Below are 16,020 nucleotides of genomic sequence, written 5' to 3'. Positions count from 1 at the left end.
TTACACCATACCTGGACCTGGTACTGCATCGCTTCCATGGGCTATGCAATCAAAACTGATATCCTATAACATAGGGCTGGAATGAGAAACCACAAATACTGCTCACTTGAGCTACACAGTACCTGTCAACCTCTGTAACAGCACTGATAAGTAGTCCTTGTCAATCATCAACCTGATGTAAGTCATCCAGCCTCAACTACACTAGACATCTCATCCACTTTCTGCGGGACTCTGGGCTGTGTTTAGCCCTGATGCTGCTGGGAGCTGAATAGTGCCTATCACATGGGGATCAACTGCTAGCTCACTTCAACTGACTACAGAGCATCTACCAAGGGGGCCGCGGTTCACAGTTTGTGCTCAGGTGCCTCCTCCATTGGGCATGCCCCAGGTTGCTGGCTGGTAACACTGTGATGAAGCAAGCTGGGATATTTTTACTTGCCCTCTTGTTTTGCTATCTGCCTCCTTAAAATACATTTTTTTCATTTTTGACTGATTAACAGCAACATACGTGAGTATAATCTGCATTTTCATAAAAGAGAAAGGTTGGTGCTCAGTTTTAAAGACTATAACACCAGATCTTATTTTGTACTTAGTTTTATGTATGTAATTAATTTTCTAATTTATTTGGACTATTCCTAATTAATATCTGTTGTTATGGGGTGATATCAGTAATTGTTTTGTAACTTAAATTCTACTGTTGACTTATAAACAAATATAAATTCTGTACTAGTTATAAACATTTGGAGGAACAACTAACAGTATTTTTAAAGGATATATTTGGCTCTATTCAGAAACATGTTAGCAAAGCCAGCTCTTAATTAATTCCAAAGTAATTTCCAGTTTTTTCAAAAGTATTGTTTGTATTACTATATCTGTTAATTTCATCATTTAATCAAATAACTTGGCCTAACCCTTGTAGTAGAAGAAACTGGAAAAGATGTATACAGTTAATTTAATGAGTTAAGTTTTAATTGTAATTTCAGTAAATTAAACATCAAACAATGTGTAGTTTCAGTGCCTATTATTCTGATGATATATAAGGACCCATTTTTTGAACCCAAGACATTCAGTCCATGGCCAAGTTTCAGACGAGGAACCCGTATTGGTTAGATCAACAATGATGCATCCACTTAACTGTGAAATAAGTGTAATATTCCATATGCTAAAACAATGACAGTGTCGTTTCAATATGTACTGCATTATGTGGCTAGAACTGTGTGGCTAGGTTTTTACTACTCATAGATGTTCAGCAGTAAACTATGGTAGCAGTATGTTGCTTGCTTTCAACTCATTAATAAGATTTACTGAAAGTTAAACAATAGTGCACTGTCTGTATAACTGTGTATTATTGGGGGGTTGTGAACAGTGAAATTAAAGAACTGTGAAACACCAATGTGCATCTGTCTGCTACATCATTTAAAGTAGTCAGTGTAGAACTCCCCCCCCCCCCCCCCCCTCCCCTATGCCAATCATTTTTCAGCCAGTCTAGCAATGCAGTACATCAGCACCAAGGACAATCAATGAAGAAATAAAGAAGGCAAACTCCACAAGTGGTGCCCTTCCGAGTGAGAACGATTTTATGTGGGCACAATAAACTAGGACTCGTGAACTCAAGTGCTTTACAGTGATTTAAATGGTGGTGATGCTGCAGCTAGTCACCACTGGGGTTTCATGGCCACAGTATGACAGCAGCCAATTGGTAAGCAGGTTCCATGGAAGCAGCCATTGAGTATAGGAGCAGCCAATCAGCACACAGGTGGACACATCCAAACAAGACATCTCATCGAGAGAATTACAACTTAGAGCAGCCATGCAGATGATGGACTGAGATGACAACCACAGCAGCAGCAGATGATTGAATAAGAATAAGGTAATTTCATAGCAAAGGCCATTTTATATTAAGTGATACATAATGAGTGGCCTTAACAAACAAGACAGTGTAAAGGGACAACAGGGGACTGGTTCTGTAGATGATGGTGATTATAAATCAGACATGAATGTAACTTTGAATGATGGGGATGATAGTCCTATCATAGGTGAAATGATAAAAATGTCATCTACAGTGTATGGTGAGGAGAGCAAAATGGACGAAAACAGTACTGAAGTGGATGAAGTCATTAAGGTTAAGAGGGAGGAACCTAGTAGCAAAAATTGGCAAGGGCAAAAGTTTATGCAGACAAAATATTGGAAGTGATGTGATGGCAGTTTATGAAGATATTAAAAGGGTGGAAAAGAAAACTAATAGCATTAGAACTGACATGGTTAGCTTAAAGGATGAACTGAAGAAAGAAATTAAAAAGGAGATTAAGGTAGTCAGTGCTAATCTTTCAGAATTAAATAAAAAGGTTGAGGCAATAACTAAAGATTGTGATGAAAAGATATAGAGCAGTACATAACACTAATGAGAAATTCACATTGATGAGTAGTAAATGTTAAGAAGAGAGAAAGAAGCTTTGTGATAACTACAGTAGTAGGGTGGAGGCATCCGAAAAACAGTCTTAAGATGAAATCAAAGCTCTCAGGAAACATTTTGCTGAAAATAGGGTTTAAACTTGAGAACCAAATCGATCAGATTAAAAATGATTTTGAAATGGAGGTAGAAATCAAGTGTGCAGTATGTTAGAGAAAAAATGGTAACAGTAAATATAATTGTAGATTCAAAATTGACTGAAATAGAGAAAAAGTTGTAAGAAATTTAATAATTTTGAACCATATGGGGAAGTGCTGAGTTCAGTAGGGAATTTAATGATTTGCCAGAAACATGGAATGACAAAGAGAAAATGTCATTTGTGAGAGGTCTTTTGAAAGGGGATGCTTATGGATGGGTAGCTCTGGTTGCTGATAGCTGTACTTTGTGGCAAAGCTTTGGCAAAGAATTTTAAGATGAATATTGGTCCAAAGAGAAGCAGCAGAGAATTCTGAGTGAATTTTGGGGAGGAGGGAGATTTGACTCTAGGAAGGGTACTGTGAAAGGTTTCTGTCAGCTTTGGATAAGGAGGAATTTTGTAGGAGGAATTTTGATGACAATAATCAGTCAGGGAGAAAATTTCAGGTCAAAAGGAGGAACAGAACTAATTATAGTAGAAATTCAAAAAATGGTTGGGTTGACAATAGCCAAAATGGGCAAGAAAATGGTAGGAGAAATTCAAGTAACAGAAATGGAGAGATGATTTTAAGTTTGTATCAAACCATTTAAACTATGAGGGTATTTTGGAAAGTAAAGATACACCGAACACCAGAGGAACAGAAGAGTTTTGGCGAGCAAGTTGGCAACACTGGTGTTAACCTTGAACCGTTCGCTTTCTCCTCACGGTCGATCGGCAGTTGAACGTTGCTTCTGGTTGGAGTAGGTCATGATTAAAATGCCTTTGCTGATTCAGAATCCCGCCAAATGTTAAGTGTGCTCTGTCATACATTTTCTTCATGCGAAAGGTCAGCAACCAGCGGATATTAACAAAGAAATTGTTTCTATTTATGGGAACATTATGAATCAACAAAATGTAACGAAACGATGTTGCCATTTCTCTGAAGGTAGGACCGATGTTCATGACAAGCAAAGAACAGGTCGGCCACCTGTGATTTCTGATGCCCTTATTCGGAGAATGGAGGAAGCAAATCGTGCAAACAGACACCTCACATTGAAAGAATTGCATCAGATCATACTGCACGTGTCAATGACAACTCTTTATGACTGTCAAGTTAGGGTACAGGAAATTGTGTGCGCGCTGGGTTCCAAAACTGTTAATGGAAGACACAAAAAGAAAAGGATGGGCTTTGCACTTGATTTCCACACACGCTATGCTGAAGCAGGTGATGAGTTCCTTGATCACATTGTGACAGGTGACAAGATGTGGGTTTATCACCATACACCTGAATCCAAGCAACAATCAATGCAATGGCACCATTCGAATTCACCAAAAGCCAAGAAATGCAAAACATCAATTTCAGCAAAGAAAATCATGGCTTCTGTTTTTGGGACAGACAAGGCATTCTTCTGTTGGAATTTATGCCTCCTGGAATGACAATTAATGCTTCTGCATGTTGCCAGACTTTGAAACATCTTTGAAGGGCAATTCAAAACAAATGCAGGGGAAAGCTGACAAGTGGAGTCCGTTTGCTTCATGACAATGCTTGGCCTCACACAGTGCTTTTAACCAAAGCACTACTCAAACAATTCAAATGGGACGTATTGGACCATCCACCATACAGCCTGAACCTTGCGCCCACCGACTTCCATGTCTTCCGTTACCTGAAGTCACATCTTGGTGGAAAATCATTCCACAGTGATGAAGAGATCAAAGATGAAGTTGAAATGTGGTTCTGACAACAGGCAGTAACCTTCTATGACTGTGGGATACAAAATCTTGTGCACCAACTTAACAAATGTTTGGATAATGGGGGTGATTATGACAAAAAATAACAAATAATCCAGTTGATAAGATGTAATTGACATTTTCTAAATAAATGTTCTATTTAGGGACTGCGAGCCATTGTATCTTTACTTTTCGAAATGCCCTCATAGATAATGCTCCAGTTTTGTCTCACACTAGAGCAGGTAGTGATGAAGAGCCACTTGTATGGTATATAAATGTGCTGTAATCCAACTAAGGGTAATGTAAATGATTGCAGTAAGACAAGTGTAAACTTTAATTCTATTTAGACATTGAATGTTGGTGTGGGTAGCAATGTTTATATCATAAAAAAGTAGAGGTTATTGAAGGTATTACAAATAGTCAAAGAGAGAAATTAAAAGTTATGCTCCTGTGCAACTCTAAGGCATCTTCAGATAGGCCAAGTTTGGCAATAGATTTTGAGTGCAAATTTAAGTTTAAGGATCACGAACCATTTTTCAAGAAACCTTATATTATTCCATTTTTAAAAAAGGAAGCAGTGAGAAAAGAAATTCAAAAGATGGTCTCATGGGGAATTATTGAAAGGTCAACCAACAGGTATAATAACCCACTTGAGGTTGCAAAGAAGAAGAATGGTGGTGTCAGGTTGATTCTGGACGCCAAGAAGTTAAATGAATTTGTAATAGGAGAGAGTGACAAACTCGCTAACATAGATGAAATTTGCAAAAGTCCCACGGATGTAAATTTCTGACTTCTTTTGATGTGACTTGTGTCTATCGGAATATCAGTTTGACCAAGGATTCTAGGCCATGTGCAGCATTTTTACATGAAGGTAAGTGTTACCAATATTGTATGGCTCCATTTGCTCTGAAATTGTCTGTGTGTGTGTTTGTCAGAGCTGTTGGCAAGGTGGTAGGTGAGATATTAACTAATGAAATAATGGTCTATGTAGATGATGTCTTCATAGCAAGTGCAGAATGGTCCAAGCATTGAAAGATTCTAAAAGAAGTACTGAGAGCTATGTATAAGGGAGGTATGAAACTAAAATTAAGTAAATCTGAATTTGTGAAGAAGGAAATTTCAGTTTTGGGTCACAGGATTAATGAAGATGGTATACAGCCTGATACAGAAAAGCTTCCTTCTATTGCAGATTTCCCACCCCCAAAGAACAAGAGAGATCTTAAAGCTATGTTTGGCTTGTTTGGCTTCTACTGAAAGTTCATATCAGATCAGTCATTTAACTGTCCTTGCCTTGGTTTGTTGAAAAAGAATGTTGTGTGGCATTGGACAGAGGAGTGTGAAGAGGCATTTCAGAGTTTGAAAAAAGAATTATTAAATAGTAAGATGTTAGGATATACAAATTTTTCACTGCCTTTCTGTATGAGTACTGATGCAAGTCTTTGTGGTTTGGGGGTAGAAATTTAAATTAGTACCTACTGAGATGGGGACTGAACACAAGACTATTGTTTTTGCTAGTAGAACATTACAGCCTCATGAAAAGAACTATTACATTTCAGAATTGGAGGCTTTGGTAATTATTTTTGAATTTCAAAAGTTTTAATACCATTTGCTTGGACATACGACCATAGTGTATAGGATCATAAGGCTTTGAGTTACCTTCAGAAGTGCAGGCTGAAACACACCAGATTTACTAGGTGGCCTTTGTATTTGCAACAATTTGATTTGGAGGTAAGGTATGTGAAAGGAAAAGACAATATTGTGGTGGATGCATTATCTAGGATGCCATCAGGGAAAAAGGATACTGACTGTGATGAGAACTGTGAAGAACAAATAAGGTTGTCTTATTTGCAGAGAGTGAAGGATGAGAAGCTTATTTGGAAAATTTGCAAGCAAATGAGAAGCGAGCAGAATGAGGATCCAAATTTAAGGATGGTTAAGCAGTATTACAATTCAGACAACATGCCAAAGGTGAAACAGTAGTTTACTATACATTAAGGGTTGTTGTTAGGAGATTTGAATGATCAGGACTGGAAGTTATGCTTTCCTAACAAATATATTGATAAATCCTTCCTAGTGAACCTAAAGAGCTTATACTATAGCTGTTGACCTTGTAGGAGCATTTCCTACATCTACGGGATCTGTAAATATATTTTCATTGTTTTGGACACATTCTCAAAATATGTAAAACTGTATCCAATTAAGAAGGCAAATACCAGCTATAATTGAGATGTTGACATCTGATTACTTTTGCAATGTAGGGGTACCAAAATCGCTTCTGTCTGACAATGGTCCGCAATTTGTTTCTGAGAGGTTTGAACACTGTGTGCTTATACACAAGATAAAACACATAAAGATCTCTACCTATTTTCCACAAGGTAACATGAGTGAAAGGGTTATGAAGGAGATTAATAGACTGTGCAGGACTTATTGTAGTAAGAAACACACTGCTTGGGTGGGGCATATTAGATGTTTTGAAAACATTATCAACAAATTGTGGAATGAATCAACAGGTATGCCCCATATGAGTTTATGTTTAATGAGAGACCGAGCAACATCATCAGAGAAGAAGTGGATTTCCCTCAGGTAAGTGAAGTAGCACAGGATAAAAAGATCAGATTGGCTAAAGAGATGATGAAAAAGAAAGCAGCAGGAAGGAAGAAAAGACATGACAAAGGGATGAATCTGATTAGTTTCAGAATAGGTGATCTTGTCCTCATTAAAACCAAAGAAAAATCTAGCAAAGTAAATGATGAGATTAAGAAATTTTTGCATGTGTATCATGGTCCTTTGAGAGTGGTATGCATTGCCCATGACAACTCTTACAAATTGTCTTACACAAAGACTAACAGCGTTTTTGGATTAAAAAATATTGTTGACCTGAAACCCTATGTATCACCAAATAGATGTTCGAATATTGATCCATGACAGTTTAAAGTGTTTCTTAGCTTGGATAGTATTTATTTTGTTAGGAGAATGGAGTGTGTATTGAACCAGAAGTAAGACGTACAAGCAAGTAGAGGTTCAACATCCTGTGTTGGACTCGTAATGTGGTGATAATTATTACCCCAGCTGTCTGTCTCATTTTCATGTTTCCTGAGGCAGTCAGACTCTTCTCGTATCCTATCTGTAGTTTATAAATGAATCAGAAACATTCTACCTTGACTTTCGTATGATTTTGTACAGCCGGGTACTTTAGTATAGGAATATTTTTATGCACATAATATGGTGTTAGTTATAGGTCATGGAATCATAAGAGGATGGAAGATAGTAAATTGGTACCATGGCTGAAGAATTTCTGTCAAACAAAGAGGTAAGGTAAACAGAAAATGAAAGGTGTCAGCATGTGTGGAGGATAATTAACAACTGAAGTAATCAGCTCAAGGTTGCAGCAACAGAGGCAACATGCAGTGAGAACCATCTTGAATACTAGATCTTAACATTAATTATGGTATAGTAGAAGTGTTTGTGTTTGGTGCAATCAGTATATGGAGATAACTATCTACCTATAGAAATGTGTCATGGTAAAGCCTTTTCTAACATTAAGGAATTAAAACTTTAAACATAGTTGCCTAGAGTAATGTGTGTAGAATGTATTAGCAAGATTTGTTTATATATCACCCTTCAGATTAGAATCTTAAGCAATTTGATGAAATACAGTGAAATAATAGTTTTTCTAAGTGGTAATTTTGTCTGATCAGTAATGAGAGTTAAGTTTGCCTTAGCATAAGGATCTGATACTGTGGAGGTTTTTTCAGTGGAATCAATTTTGCATTGGACAAGCAGAACAGGTGATTATTTATTAGATAATGAAGCAATAATGAAATAATAAAACAGTGAATAATGTTAGGGTCTTAATGGTTAGGGAGCCTGTCTCTGCAGTAGGGATATTTTTTGAAATGCACTCCACCAACTAACAAGGTAGGAAAGGTAAGTAAAAAAATGGAGCTGATAGACATAATTGAGCAGTGAAAAAGATAAATGTATATAAACAAATGTGGCATAACTATCTTGATGATCTATTTTAGAACTAGGCAACATTGGGTACTGTTTATATTGTACAATTCATGACACTACAGCTGGGAATGAGAGTTTAACAGAAAGAGCAAAATTTTAGTGAGGTACATGTCATTTAATGCTGCATCATTGGATCTATACATTATCTGAAAATTTCTACTTGTGTTCTGAGGAATTATGAGCTTAAAGTGATAATACTGGAATAAAGAACAATAAGTTTGCTGATTAACTTATAACTGTGGTGCTAGACTGATGTGAATATTTTTGACAGGTCAACTGTTTGGTAACATTTTGTAACTTTGTGAGGATTTAATTTTCTGGTTGAGTGAGAGTAGTTCTCCAAGCTGAGTGGAGAAGTAGGACAATGATTTGGTACAACTTCCATCCCTTTCATTTTGATTTGAGTAGTGTTTAATTTATATTATGGTGACACTTCTTTTTTTTTATAACATAATGATTAGTAAATCTAAAATGCTGTATATCTTGTGTTTTTGCTATTTTACAAACGGGAAAGGGACCCAATTCTTTCCATTTTAACCAGTTTCACAGTTATGACTTAGAGTAATGTTTGGTAGTGTTATGTGTACTTGATTTTAAGATTTTTTCTAGTCCCCATTTTTCATACTATACTCAATTTTACAGCTAATTATTTAATGTTATGAGGACTGTGTAATGTATCTATTTATGAAGAAATGACTATCAAATTTAGTCTGAACCTTTTTTCTTAGACTTAAGTTAGAAGTGAAAGTAAGTGTGCTAGAGTAGGACATTTTGTCTAATTTTTTCATGTATTGTGGTTTTGTTGCTACGTATTCAGCCCTGATACCTGAGCTGGAGCATCACTGACGCAGCTTAATATGAGGGCCAGACCATCACAGTAGTGATGTGGATTACACCATGCCTGGGTGTTGCCTTGTACTGCTTCCATGGTCCATACAATCAAAAATGATGACAACAGATTGGGGCTGAACACCCATAAATACCAGCCACTCCAGCTATGAAGTATCTGTCACCATCTACAGCTAGCACTAAGGAATATTCTCTTACACGTCACCAACTGATATGGGTCATCCAGCCTTGATTAGTACTAGACACTGCCTCCACTAGCTGTGGGACTATGGGTTGGATCTAGTCCTGCTGCTGCAGAGAGCTGAAAGGGCACCACTGACTTCAGGGGGCCTACTTGAGGTCCTTGGTTGACAGTTTCCACTCAAGTGCCTCCTGCACTGAGCATACCCTGGGCTGCTGGCTGGTTACACATTTCCTGCCCCAGTGTACCTGGCACTTGACCATGACTGACAGAACTCTCCATGCTGGCTGATGCGCCAACTTGGCTCCTTCAGCACTATCACCTATCCTGATTGATGATTCTGCTGCTGGCTGCCTCCTGCTGCCACGTGCTGAACTAAGTAAGCATCTTCACACTGGGCTGATATGCCCCATTGAGGTGCTGACTACAGCAAGATGATGCCTTTGACTGTTGTATGAATAAGTAAACTTGTTATCCTCTCATTGCCTCTGTCACTCCAAGACTGGTTTTATGTACCTGCTGCCCTGCCAACAATCTTGCAACATCTTTTTGACATACTATGAGATCAACAAACACTTGTAGTGTAGCATGACATTTCATTAGGAAACACCACGTACAATCTTAGGTTCTTTGAGAAATTGAAGACATTCACATGAATATAGAGAGAAAAACTATTATTTTTAATTAATTGAGTTTGAGTGGAGCAAAACACTGCCACTAGGCTTCTGTTTATGCAGAACCAAAATTATACACAGGAGTTGCACCTTCCATGGGTATGAGTGGTGGACAGACATCATCACATGCCATGGTGGACGTGTTAGGCTGTGCAGCTGCTAATGGAAGGTGTTATGGTGGCTCACCAAGGAATACCAAAGAGCCTGTATTAGCAATGAGTGGTATGTAAAATGTAATATATTTGACTTACTCTATTGTATATGGACCAGAGAGCAATGGAAACCTGGTTACCATTGTAAAGTACATTGTATTAATGGATAATTTGAAAATATGCACTTGAACTGATGGATGATTGTGTATACTTTAAGTTGTCTGTGGAAACAAGTGAGTTCTTTTTCCAGCTAATTCACAAAACCTTCAGGAAAGAGGATTCAATGACAAAGATGTCATTGTATTAGCTAATGAGACTATTTTGTTGAGAATCATTGAAGCATGGAACAAGCAGAAACTTTTTTTTGCAAGTAACCCTATAAAAGTTTTTAAAGCAAGCAAACGCCACACACTGTGCTCATATAATTTTGGAGTATCTTCAAAAAGCAATATACAGTATAAAAATGAGAAAGCAGTAATGAGCAATCACGCTAGATACATGAAAAGACTCTTTGAAAACAACATAGGTGATTATTTAAACCATATTTGTTGCTGAGCACATGAGCTGAATCAGATTGCAAATGTTTTTCTGAATGAACTTGGTAAGTTGAACACCAGGATAAACAATTTAAAAAATTTCAGTATTGTTGACAAAGGAATTTTAGATGGTAAAACAGATAAGACTTTAAAAAAGATGAACAGGTGAGTGCTTGATGATGGTTGCATCTTCACATGAGGCCATCAACTTTCATGGTCACAGATCCAAACATATCAGTATTTAATGCCTTATATACATGTTTTTACCTGAAAACAAAAAATTTGATCCTTATTAATTTAGACATGACAATGATCTTGAAGTAGGTGTGTGGAATGATTGGTCTAAGTAGTGGAAATTCTCTGAATAGGTACAAATCTCTTTTGATGAAAAGCAAATGTCTACAATCAAGGAATGTTGACATAGTCAAATGTTTGCAAGTAACAGAAGGTGATAATCAGGATTTGCAGTTGTCATACTGAAGGCAATACAGATTCATTGTTACATTGTGGACATAAAAGACTACTTTCTAATTATAGTGAAGTATTGACAGATCAATAGCGCACTCTCTTGGAAGATAACCTGGAAACCCTGACAACACTGTCACTTGAAAAACTGTTTGCAGTGTTTGACTGAAAACCTACTTGCCTGAAAATGGTTTTTTTTCTCTTAATTATCATGCATAACTTTCTTCCTTCTTTGTTTCTGCCAATTAGGGACCATGTCAATTCAACTGCCTGTTTTTTCAGTCATTAATTACCACCCAATGATCCAGAATATAGTTTCTGGTGTTGTTCTTTCCTCTCTTGGGTCCTCACGTTTCCTGTCTTCAGCTTCAACTTTTCCCGGGAACCTTTGTATGTTCATAAACTTTTCCTTAAACAGATAACATTCCTGGATAGAAGAAATTTCCAGTCTCATAGATCTTGAACTACCATTTCACCTTAACTTAATTCAGGGTAATCAAATCCTCCTTAAGTAATGCTCATTACATTACTTCTTTTAAATTTTATAAATACCCATTGGGAAAAATGCTTGCTGCAGTAATAACATCTTGATTGGTATACTATTCATTTTAATTTAGCACTGGATTCTTAATGAACATCTACTCCTGGTATGCTGGTCTGGCCTGGGCTAAAACCACTGAGATCGACTGTTATCTTGTTAGACCTTATTTGGTGGCACAGTTGGAGGTGCATTGTAGGTCCTGGTTTCACTAACCAGAAAATGAGGCTGAGTTGTCTGATATACATGCCCAGCCCCTATCTTGCTTTCATTGTAGGATGCCAAGACTACTATCTGTTCATGGTGCCTGGCTCTTGGAATATAGAGTGGTGTCACTAAGGTGGTGGCACGATACAGTATTCTGATCAGGTTACCTTCGATTAGGAAAGTGGGTGCACTCAGCAACTGTGATATTATATATAAATTATAGAGCACAGGAATCAGTCATCCTTTTTTGTATGCTTTATTTGGGAAATCCAGATATTAGCTAATTTCTAGCCATTATCAATGCCCTATTTTCTAGTCTCGATGCATGTCAGTTCCCTGTTGTTCGGGTGTCAGTCAAAGTTCTTTGAATTCAAAGAACGACAGGGAACTGAAAGGTACCGAGACTAGAAAATAATGAATTGTTAATGGCTAGGCACTAGCCAAAATCTGGATTTGCCAAATAAAACCTACAAAAAAGAATGACTGATTGCTTTGCTTTATAATTTATAAATGATACAGTATTCTGGCTACTTGACTACGCTAGAGAATGGCACAGCACGACTCCTGTATGTTTCACTTAGGAGTGGTGTCTGCTGTTTTGCTGCCGAACGTGAGTGCAATACACAAAACAACAGGACATAGGATAAGGCAAACAGTTAAGCTGCATGAACTCCCAGCAAACATTTTAACCAGGTCATAGAAATGTTAGTTTACAGTGACCAGTTAGGTGTTTGATATTGTCTAGTGCACCTGTCTGTTGCCAGTTCTGGGAAAGTTTACTTAATGCTGTGGGAAACTGAGAACTCGGTAGCAAATGGCTGGTAACATTAAAAAGTTGTCTGGTGGGAGAGTAAGCCAGAGGCTTTCCACTCATTGTTCAGATTTACAATATTGTGAGGTGTGGGAGACTTTGTAAATATTGTTTAATCCAACCAAATTCCCTGATTGAAGGAAGAACAGTTTGACTTATAGAAAGAGAGGGTAGCAAGCTTTTGGGTTGAGCTGAAGTGAAGATAGCTGGCATTCTGGTGCTGATTCTGATGCTGACCAGCATTTTTCTGAGGTAAGGATCAGGATGCTTGGTTTTGGGTTTCACCCTTTGGTTCTAAGTTTTCAGACTTTGATTTTGATTTTCAGAACTGATAATTGACATTCCTAGCTTTCGGAACTTTGTTCCTTCATCAGGGAGGAGAGAGGGGAAAAAAGGGAAGAAGGGAAAGTGGATTCAGTTACTCACAACCCAGGTTATGAAGCAACAGGGAAAGGTAAACAGGGAGGGTAGCAAGGATGGAGGCATGGTTGTCAGAGGGAAGCCAAAGATATTCTACTGTAAGTACTGTGCCAGCTTCAAACCAAAGAGGATGCATACAGAAGTAAAGAGGTATATAGTATAAAGATAAACACAACTATGTAGGATGAAAAGATGCATGAATGGCTAAAGAGGAAAGGGAAAGAGGAGAAGACTGAAGAGTGAATGTGAGTGAGGTTGTTTAATGTAGGTTCAGTCCAGGGGGATGGCGGGATGAAAGGATGTGTTGGAGTGCAAGTTCCCATCTCCGCAGTTCAGGGGGACTGGTGTTGGGTGGGAGAAGCCAAATGGCACATACGGTGTAGCAGGTTCCTAGGTCCCTAGAATTATGCTGGAGGGCATGCTCCGCTACTGGGTATTGGGCATCTCCTAGGCGGACAGTTCGTCTGTGTCCGTTCATGCGCTCAGCCAGTTTGGTTGTTGTCATGCCGATGTAAAAGGCTGTGCAGTGCAGGCATGTCAGTTGATAAATGACATGTGTAGTTTCACACGTAGCCCTGCCTTGAATTGTGTATGTTTTACCAGTAGCAGGGCTGGAGTAGGTGGTTGTGGGGGGATGCATGGGGCAGGTTTTGCAGCGGGGTCGGTTACAGGGGTAGGAACCGCTGGGTAGAGAAGGTAGTCTGGGAAAATTGTAGGGTTTAACAAGGATGTTACGGAGGTTAGGGGGGCGACGAAAGGCAACTCTGGGTGGTGTGGGGAGAATTTTGTCAAGGGATGATCTCATTTCAGGGGTTGACTTGAGAAAGTCATATCCCTGGCGGAGTAATTTGTTGATGTTTTCGAGGCCAGGATAATATTGGTTGACAAGGGGGATGCTTCTGTGTGGTCTGGGGGTAGGAACATTGTTGTTGGACGGGGAGGAATGTATTGCTCGGGAAATCTGTTTGTGGACAAGGTCTGCAGGATAGTTGCGGGAGAGGAAAGCACTGGTCAGGTTATTGGTGTAGTTGTTGAGGGATTTGTCACTGGAGCAGATACGTTTGCCACGAATACCTAGGCTGTAGGGAAGGGAGCGTTTGATGTGGAAAGGATGGCAGCTATCAAAGTGAAGGTACTGTTGTTTGTTTGTGGGTTTGATATGGAAAGAGGTGTGGATGTGAGCTTCAACAAGATGAAAGTCAACATCCAGGAAGGTGGCTTGGGTTTTGGAGAAGGACCAGGTGAAATTCAGATTCGAAAAGAAGTTGAGGTTATGGAGGAAATTAAGGAGTGTTTCTTCACCATGAGTCCAGACCACAAAGATGTCATCTATAAACCTATACCAGGCCAGGGAAAGCAGCTGTTGGGTCTTCAGGAAAGCCTCCTCCATGCGGCCCATGAAGAGGTTGGCATAGGAGGGAGCCATCCTGGTTCCCATGGCCGTTCCCCTGATTTGTTTGTAGGTCTGGCCTTCAAAAGTGAAGTAATTATGGGTGAGGATGAAGTTGGTAAGTGTGATAAGGAACGAGGTTTTTGGAAGATCTTCAGGTGGGCATTGGGAGAGGTAGTGCTCAAGGGCAGAGAGACCATGGGTATGTGGGATGTTTGTGTAAAGGGATGTAGCATCTATGGTGACAAGAAAGGTTTCAGGTGGGAGAGGAGTGGGAATGGATTTGAGGCGTTCTAGGAAGTGGTTTGTGTCTTTGATGTAGGATGGGAGTCTGCGGGTGATAGGTTGTAGGTGCTGGTCTACCAGAGCTGAGATACGTTCGGTTGGGGATTTGAAGCCTGCTACAATGGGACGGCCAGGATGGTTCTCTTTGTGGATTTTGGGTAATAGGTAGAACGTAGGGGTACGTGGCTCAGGTGGAGTGAGTAAGTCTATGGAAGCCGTTGTGAGGCCTTGTGAGGGACCTTGGATTTTTAGGATTTTTTGCAGCTCAGTCTGGATGGAGGGAATGGGATCCTGGGTAACAGCTTTGTAGGTTGAGGTGTCAGAGAGTTGACGCAGTCCTTCTGCCACATACTCCACACGGTCAAGTACGACAGTTGTGGAGCCTTTATCCGCCGGGAGGATGACAATAGAGCGGTCTATTTTCAGCTCCTTAATGGCACGGGATTCAGCTGGGGTGATGTTGGGGGTTGTCGGGATGTTCTTCAAGAAGGACTGGGAGGCAACACTGGATGTGAGGAATTCCTGAAATGTCTGCAAGGGATGGTTTTGGGGGAGGGGAGGAGGATCCCTTTGAGAAGGCAGTCGGAACTGTTCTAGACAGGGTTCAACACTGGGTCTAGTACTTGGGGGCTGTGTTTGGGTAGTGAAGTGATATTTCCAGTTGAGGTTCTGGGTGAATGAGAGGAGATCTTTAACCAGGGCAGTGTGGTTGAATTTAGGTTTGGGGCTAAAGGTTAAGCCTTTTGATAGAACAGATGTCTCTGGAGGAGAGAGGGATCTGGATGAGAGGTTTAGGACTGAATTGGGACTGGTGATATGTGGCATTGGACTGTGGTTATAGTTGAGATTTGGTCTGTGTGGGGTATGTGCTGGGATGGGGAGATTGAGCAGGGTGGCTAGGCTAGGTTTGTTGGCTATGAGGGGGATTTGTTGAAGGTTCTGTTGTGGTTGGTGTTTGTGAGGGATAGGGAGAGGGCCCCACTTCTTAGGTGTTGCACTAGCACTGTGGATAGTTTTTTCAGGTGGTGTGTGGCATGGAACTCAAGTTTGCAGCTGGCTTCTAGGATGATGTTCCTCAGTGTGTTCTCCAAGCAAGGGTTTGAGAGGTGGAGGACTTTGAAGAGAGATAGGAGCTGTTGGGAGTGGTGGTTACATGAAGTAGTATAGAGATTCAGGACAAGTTGG

General features: G+C 39.5%; 1 protein-coding gene across 1 annotated transcript in view; it reads right to left on the bottom strand.

Annotated features, from left to right (window-relative positions):
• LOC126419492 (uncharacterized) overlaps positions 1-16,020 on the bottom strand; it is a 115,093-nt gene that overhangs the window by 43,091 nt on the left and 55,982 nt on the right. The window lies entirely within an intron of this gene.

This window comes from Schistocerca serialis, chromosome 9, assembly GCF_023864345.2.
Source record: "Schistocerca serialis cubense isolate TAMUIC-IGC-003099 chromosome 9, iqSchSeri2.2, whole genome shotgun sequence".
Taxonomy (NCBI): Eukaryota; Metazoa; Arthropoda; class Insecta; order Orthoptera; family Acrididae; genus Schistocerca; species Schistocerca serialis.
Note: the sequence above shows the minus strand (reverse complement) of the source record. Positions and strands in the feature narration are given on the sequence as shown.